The sequence below is a fragment of the Uranotaenia lowii genome, chromosome 3 (assembly GCF_029784155.1).
Source record: "Uranotaenia lowii strain MFRU-FL chromosome 3, ASM2978415v1, whole genome shotgun sequence".
NCBI lineage: Eukaryota > Metazoa > Arthropoda > Insecta > Diptera > Culicidae > Uranotaenia > Uranotaenia lowii.
This window is the reverse complement of record NC_073693.1, coordinates 354,615,035-354,622,648: the sequence shown is the minus strand read 5'-3', so window position 1 is coordinate 354,622,648 and position 7,614 is coordinate 354,615,035.

Below are 7,614 nucleotides of genomic sequence, written 5' to 3'. Positions count from 1 at the left end.
TTGTCATTTTTGTCATTTTTGTCATTTTTGTCATTTTTGTCATTTTTGTCATTTTTGTCATTTTTGTCATTTTTGTCATTTTTGTCATTTTTGTCATTTTTGTCATTTTTGTCATTTTTGTCATTTTTGTCATTTTTGTCATTTTTGTCATTTTTGTCATTTTTGTCATTTTTGTCATTTTTGTCATTTTTGTCATTTTTGTCATTTTTGTCATTTTTGTCATTTTTGTCATTTTTGTCATTTTTGTCATTTTTGTCATTTTTGTCATTTTTGTCATTTTTGTCATTTTTGTCATTTTTGTCATTTTTGTCATTTTTGTCATTTTTGTCATTTTTGTCATTTTTGTCATTTTTGTCATTTTTGTCATTTTTGTCATTTTTGTCATTTTTGTCATTTTTGTCATTTTTGTCATTTTTGTCATTTTTGTCATTTTTGTCATTTTTGTCATTTTTGTCATTTTTGTCATTTTTGTCATTTTTGTCATTTTTGTCATTTTTGTCATTTTTGTCATTTTTGTCATTTTTGTCATTTTTGTCATTTTTGTCATTTTTGTCATTTTTGTCATTTTTGTCATTTTTGTCATTTTTGTCATTTTTGTCATTTTTGTCATTTTTGTCATTTTTGTCATTTTTGTCATTTTTGTCATTTTTGTCATTTTTTTTTGTCATTTTTGTCATTTTTGTCATTTTTGTCATTTTTGTCATTTTTGTCATTTTTGTCATTATTGTCATTTTTGTCATTTTTGTCATTTTTGTGTAATTTTTGTGTTATTTATTAGTTATTTTTGTGTCTTTTTTGTGTCATTTTTGTGTCATTTTTGTTTCATTTTTGTTTCATTTTTGTGTCATTTTAGTGTCATTTTTGTGTAATTTTAGTGTCATTTTTGTGTCATTTTTGTGTCATTTTTGTGTAATTTTTGTGTCATTTTTGTGTCATTTTTGTGTCATTTTTGTGTCATTTTTGTGTCATTTTTGTGTCATTTTTGTGTCATTTTTGTGTAATTTTTGTGTCATTTTTGTGTCATTTTTGTGTCATTTTTGTGTCATTTTTGTCATTTTTGTCATTTTTGTGTCATTTTTGTGTCATTTTTGTCATTTTTGTCATTTTTGTCATTTTTGTCATTTTTGTCATTTTTGTCATTTTTGTCATTTTTGTCATTTTTGCCATTTTTGTCATTTTTATCATTTTTGTCATTTTTGTCATTTTTGTCATTTTTGTCATTTTTGTCATTTTTGTCATTTTTGTCATTTTTGTCATTTTTGTCATTTTTGTCATTTTTGTCATTTTTGTCATTTTTGTCATTTTTGTTTCATTTTTGTCATTTTTGTCATTTTTGTCATTTTTGTCATTTTTGTCATTTTTGTCATTTTTGTCATTTTTGTCAATTTTGTCAATTTTGTCATTTTTGTCATTTTTGTCATTTATGTCATTTTTGTCATTTTTGTCATTTTTGTCATTTTTGTCATTTTTGTCATTTTTGTCATTTTTGTCATTTTTGTCATTTTTGTCATTTTTGTCATTTTTGTCATTTTTGTCATTTTTGTCATTTTTGTCATTTTTGTCATTTTTGTCATTTTTGTCATTTTTGTCATTTTTGTCATTTTTGTCATTTTTGTCATTTTTGTCATTTTTGTCATTTTTGTCATTTTTGTCATTTTTGTCATTTTTGTCATTTTTGTCATTTTTGTCATTTTTGTCATTTTTGTCATTTTTGTCATTTTTGTCATTTTTGTCATTTTTGTCATTTTTGTCATTTTTGTCATTTTTGTCATTTTTGTCATTTTTGTCATTTTTGTCATTTTTGTCATTTTTGTCATTTTTGTCATTTTTGTCATTTTTGTCATTTTTGTCATTTTTGTCATTTTTGTCATTTTTGTCATTTTTGTCATTTTTGTCATTTTTGTCATTTTTGTCATTTTTGTCATTTTTGTCATTTTTGTCATTTTTGTCATTTTTGTCATTTTTGTCATTTTTGTCATTTTTGTCATTTTTGTCATTTTTGTCATTTTTGTCATTTTTGTCATTTTTGTCATTTTTGTCATTTTTGTCATTTTTGTCATTTTTGTCATTTTTGTCATTTTTGTCATTTTTGTCATTTTTGTCATTTTTGTCATTTTTGTCATTTTTGTCATTTTTGTCATTTTTGTCATTTTTGTCATTTTTGTCATTTTTGTCATTTTTGTCATTTTTGTCATTTTTGTCATTTTTGTCATTTTTGTCATTTTTGTCATTTTTGTCATTTTTGTCATTTTTGTCATTTTTGTCATATTTGTCATTTTTGTCATTTTTGTCATTTTTGTCATTTTTGTCATTTTTGTCATTTTTGTCATTTTTGTCATTTTTGTCATTTTTGTCATTTTTGTCATTTTTGTCATTTTTGTCATTTTTGTCATTTTTGTCATTTTTGTCATTTTTGTCATTTTTGTCATTTTTGTCATTTTTGTCATTTTTGTCATTTTTGTCATTTTTGTCATTTTTGTCATTTTTGTCATTTTTGTCATTTTTGTCATTTTTGTCATTTTTGTCATTTTTGTCATTTTTGTCATTTTTGTCATTTTTGTCATTTTTGTCATTTTTGTCATTTTTGTCATTTTTGTCATTTTTGTCATTTTTGTCATTTTTGTCATTTTTGTCATTTTTGTCATTTTTGTCATTTTTGTCAATTTTGTCTTTTTTGTCATATTTTGCCGTTCTTTGTTATTTTTTTATTTTTTTTTTTGGGTTTTATTGAAATTTTTGGTATTTTTTGGTTTTTTTTGTCATTTATTGAATTGTTTGTTGAATTGTGTTTGTCATGTTTCATGAATTCAAACTGGGTAAAATTTATATATGCATCGAAAAATTAAGAAATTTGTACAACAGTCCCTCGATTTTTTAAATTTTCTATAAGAATCTAAAACTTTTAAAAACTATTTCACAATGACAAAAAAAATGTGAACTTAAATATGAAAAAAAAATCATTGGCGTGACAGGAATGAAAACTTTCAGGTTCGCACTAATTACAAAGTTCGAAATCGACAAACGATTACTAAAGATGATCGGTTATCGCTAATTGTACGATTTTACCTTCCGTTTTTCGATCGTCGCAGGTTCCGCAGGGACTTTTCCAGCAACTGCAGTGGATCTGAAAAATTAAAAAAAAAATGGAAACCGGGACCCCGTCCAAAATTGATACAATTCGTGCGACGATTCAGGAGTTTCACAACCCCGCTTTTATTGCTCCGATACACGCAATCTGATCCGTCCGGGAGTTTTTTTTCCTCTCAAAGGAAGACGGAAGCCCGCAATTTTAGAGCAACGGGGACCCTGAAAGACCTTCAACTAGATCCTCAATCAGCTTGGCCAACCCTTGCTTTGCTACGTGTCCACCACTTGGGACGTCCAATGATGATGATGATGATGCCAATGTTGATAGCTGAGTTACACGCAAAACCTCTCGGGTGACGCCGCAAATTGCGAATCGATTTTAAGGGTTGTACTCCATTTACCCGAAAACCATTGCCCAGAATGAAAAATTCCCAGAATTCCAATCGCCAGAAAGAACCATTCCCCAGAATTTTTTTCCCTAGACGAACCATTCCCCAGAAAAATTTTCGCCAGAATGTACCATTTCCCAGAAATTTTTTCATCAGAATGAACCATGTACCAGAAATTTTTTCGCCAGAAGGACAATTTCCCAGAAAATTGGAAACATTTATCCTTACTAGAAATTATTTAAAAAAAAGGAATTGTTACAAAAAAAATGGGGTTTCATAACTTTATTCTTTTGCGGCAAGGCCGCAACCAACGAGGATGAAGGGGCTGAGGCGGCACAAAGCCGCCGAAGCTCCCAAATCCGAGGAGGCCGCTGACCCGCCGTCGGAAGCGGCGGCCCTAAGACATTGGTCTAGGTCTGCCGGGGCTTCCTAGGTCTGCGTGAAAGCTAGGGGTGATCCCTTAGCCCCGTCCGCCACGCGACAGCGTGAAGGACAAAACGTCTTTCAAGTTCGAACGCGCAGCGTGAGGAGTCGGATACCAAAACGGTTATTTAAAGGACCATGGTAAGCATTGAATCAATTAAAGTACCCAAACCATAAACAAAGCACAATATTGGTTCTAAAATAAATTTAGTTGGAAAATTTCAAAGTCGTAGTTTCATTTAAAAAATCATTTTGAAAAATTTAATTTCGAATCATATGAAATATTCAAGAATTCATTAGAAAAAAAACAAATAAAAATACTGGGGGAAAAAATCTGGGATTTGTGCCATTCTGGTAAATGTTCCATTCTGGGGAAAAAAATTCTGGGAAATGGTCCATTCTGGGAAAAAAATTTCTGGTAAATGGTGCATTCTGGGGAATTTTTTTCTGGGAAATGGTTCATTCTGGGGTTTGATTTCGGGTATTTGTCATTCTGGGAAAAATTCATTCTGGGCAATGGTTTTCGGGTAAATGGGATACAATCATTTTAAGCGTTACTTTAGCAGGGTAAAAATTGCACACGCACCTTGAGAAATATGCAAATTGCTATGCAAAAACAAACATAGTTATTCAAACGTTGCCCAAAGACTCCCAATTGCTCCTGCTGCTCAAGGTGTAATCTTGTCAATCTTGTTGGTGGAAAAATTGGCCAGAAATATTGTGGGGCAGAATCACCGGAATTAGGCCAGTTCCCTAAAAGGACACTAGGTGTTGCGGTTGACCTTTTACCGAAAGAGCTCCCCGAGGCGAGTGAATCCAGCGAAATATTTAAACGCAATCGATTCGTCCTGGCTAGTTAAGAGTCCCTCGTCAAAACATTCGCAATTCGCCGCCCGACAACGTGGAATTAAATCGCACTTTAATTCCATGTTGCGATTCACGCAATCGAAAGTTGCGGAATTGAACCTTCTGGTTTTCGATGCACTCGGGTGCTGCTGTTTTGCATTCTTGGTTTCCTTTCTTTTTGTTTTTGTTTTGGATTTTTGTCGAACTCCGCACTTGCAGACGACTTTAATTGAATGGAATCGGCAAACCGGGGGCTGATTCACTTTCCCCCCTTGCTTCTTTCGTTTCCCCCACCTTGGCGCATTTTAGCATTCGATCGCGTTTCGTATTGTTGAATCGATAATGACTTCTTTATTACTACTTCGAAGCAGGGCGGAAAAAAATCGACACAACCACACGTGTTGCTCTGCAACTGAAACTGACAGTTTTATTATCAGATGATGTGCAGTTCGGTCCTTTGGACTGGACAAGGGTTCGATCAAGAACAACGACAAGTAGAAGAAACCTGGTTTCAAATAGTTTGGGAACTTTTAACTCTGAGACTCCTCAGGGTCGGCTTGATCTAGTAACGATAAAACTAGATAAGAAAACGCGTGAAATTAACTTTAAGATCAGTGAGAGCTGCAGCTGATATCTCAATGGCCTTCATATTGCAGTTTTATGTGCCTTCTAACGACGTTTTAGACATTGTAGGTGCCTTTATAGGAAAACCGAGGGATCCTAGAATTCAGTGTGCAGTTATGAGAATAGCATTGATTAACGGTGGTCACCACAATTCTGAAAACTGTGAGCTTCACAATTATATCATTTTACTACGTATTTGGCCTCAAGTAGTAAAATGATCGATTGATACCGATCGTTAACCTCGTAGCCGCATATAGTCGCAAAAATGTTTTCAATGGATTTTTACCCATCCAGATCTATGTGGGCTACACCCAACGTGATATACGGAGACCGAATATATCCCAAGTAACATTTCAAGTTTTATAGCAGGCTTCTAGACTAAGTTTAGGATTCATAAGAGGCTTAAAAAGACTTACAAATCAATCGGTGTTACTTGGGATTAGGACATGACATCCCTCAACACGGCTAGTCACGATTCGATTGTCACTTTGATTTTACTCTAAATTTTGGGAATTTTTGAAGATATTTTACACATGTTAACCACTTGCTATGGTCATTAAGCAGTCCTCCCTACCACCCCTCCCCACCCTCTTCCCTCAATCTACGGGTTTTTTTCTAACAGTACAACAATAACCGCAATAACACTCCAAGTCGCTATCTTCCTACCTAATTGCGAACGAATCGAATCCAACGCCTAACGACCAAGCAACAAACAACAGAGCAAAATCATCAAAAAAAAAATCATGATTATGAACACTATGATTCGATCCGATCGCAGGTTGTACACCTCGTGATCCGATCCAATCGGGACTTGTACTCTTCGAGATTTGTAGCTTGTCGTAACCAGGGTTGCCAACTATTTTTCAGAAAAGTCTGGAAGATTTTAAAAAAATGTCTGGAAATTTCCGCAAATGTCTGGACACCTAAGTTTTGAAGGTGGCGACCTTTTTTTGGTCCCCAGATCTCAATGTTACAATAGTATTTTTCTGTCACTATATCAGTCACGTGCTCTGTCTGAGTCTCAATTTAACATACATCCTCAAAGCATTTGCCAAGGTTTCGAACCCTTATTGAATTCATAGTTCATAGGTTCTACTAATCATTTCCTCAGGGTGGCCACTCGAAATCCATTTTGGATTTCTCGCATATTAACATGAAATTCCGGATTTTGTTAAACAGGAAACAAAACAAAAATCCGAATATTCATTTTTGAAACCACCTCTAGACCTAGATTTCCAATTTTTGCCTTTGTTTTTATATTTTTTTTCAAAATCGTCCTGAATTGCCCGACCATGTAGAAAAGTGTGATGGAAAGTATGGTATTTTTAAGTTAAAAACCATCGTTCTTGGAAACTACTATTTTGAAGATATTTTGCTCAAATTCGACCTTCATATAATTCAATATCAAATAAGCAATTTCAAATTGCTTAGCACCTGCTTTGACATGTTTTGTTCCAGATTTCACAGGATCCAAATATCTTTGATAACCAACACCCTAGCAGCGACGAGTCATCTGATGTCCTTTCAATTCTTTGAGACATTTTGAATATCAGAGAAACCCCTACCTGAAAAAGGGTATCATATGGTAATATCATCTGATTGGAAATGATCGATTTAAAACACGAGGGGTATTACAATGGAACAAATATTAGGAAAATGAAATAATCGCTCTTTGTTTTATAATTAAAAACTCTCTGGAGTATTCGACCGAATATTCGTTTGGCCGAATAGTTTAAAAGTCAATATTCGGTATTTGCAATAGTTTCTATAACAGACTGTTTTCCTTTTTTTTGTTTTAATAGGACTGGACATCTCTCGAGTGAGTATAACGAGCATACTGGATTAACGATTTCGTTACGGTTATTCACGTTGTTCAATGAAGCAAGTTAAAACTAGTCAAAACCGATCCAACACGGTAGGAGGATGCATTTCGACCTGGTAGAAATCGGTCGAAGCCAATCGGAAAGAGATTGATGATCAACTGTGAATCAATTTTTACTTGTTTCGCCTTTTTCGTTCAAACTTCATTGAACAGACTTTCACCGAGCCAAAAATTCCCGAATTTTCGGGAAAATTCCCGGCTTTTTCCTGCATTTTTCCCGGTGGATTCCAAATCCCGTCTTTTTCCCGCATTTCCCGAATGGGTGACCACCCTGTTTCCGGTCATATTACACCATGACAAAATTGAATTTTCATAGAATCTTCAATTTATGTCCAAACACAAAAGTCTGGAATTGTCTGGAAG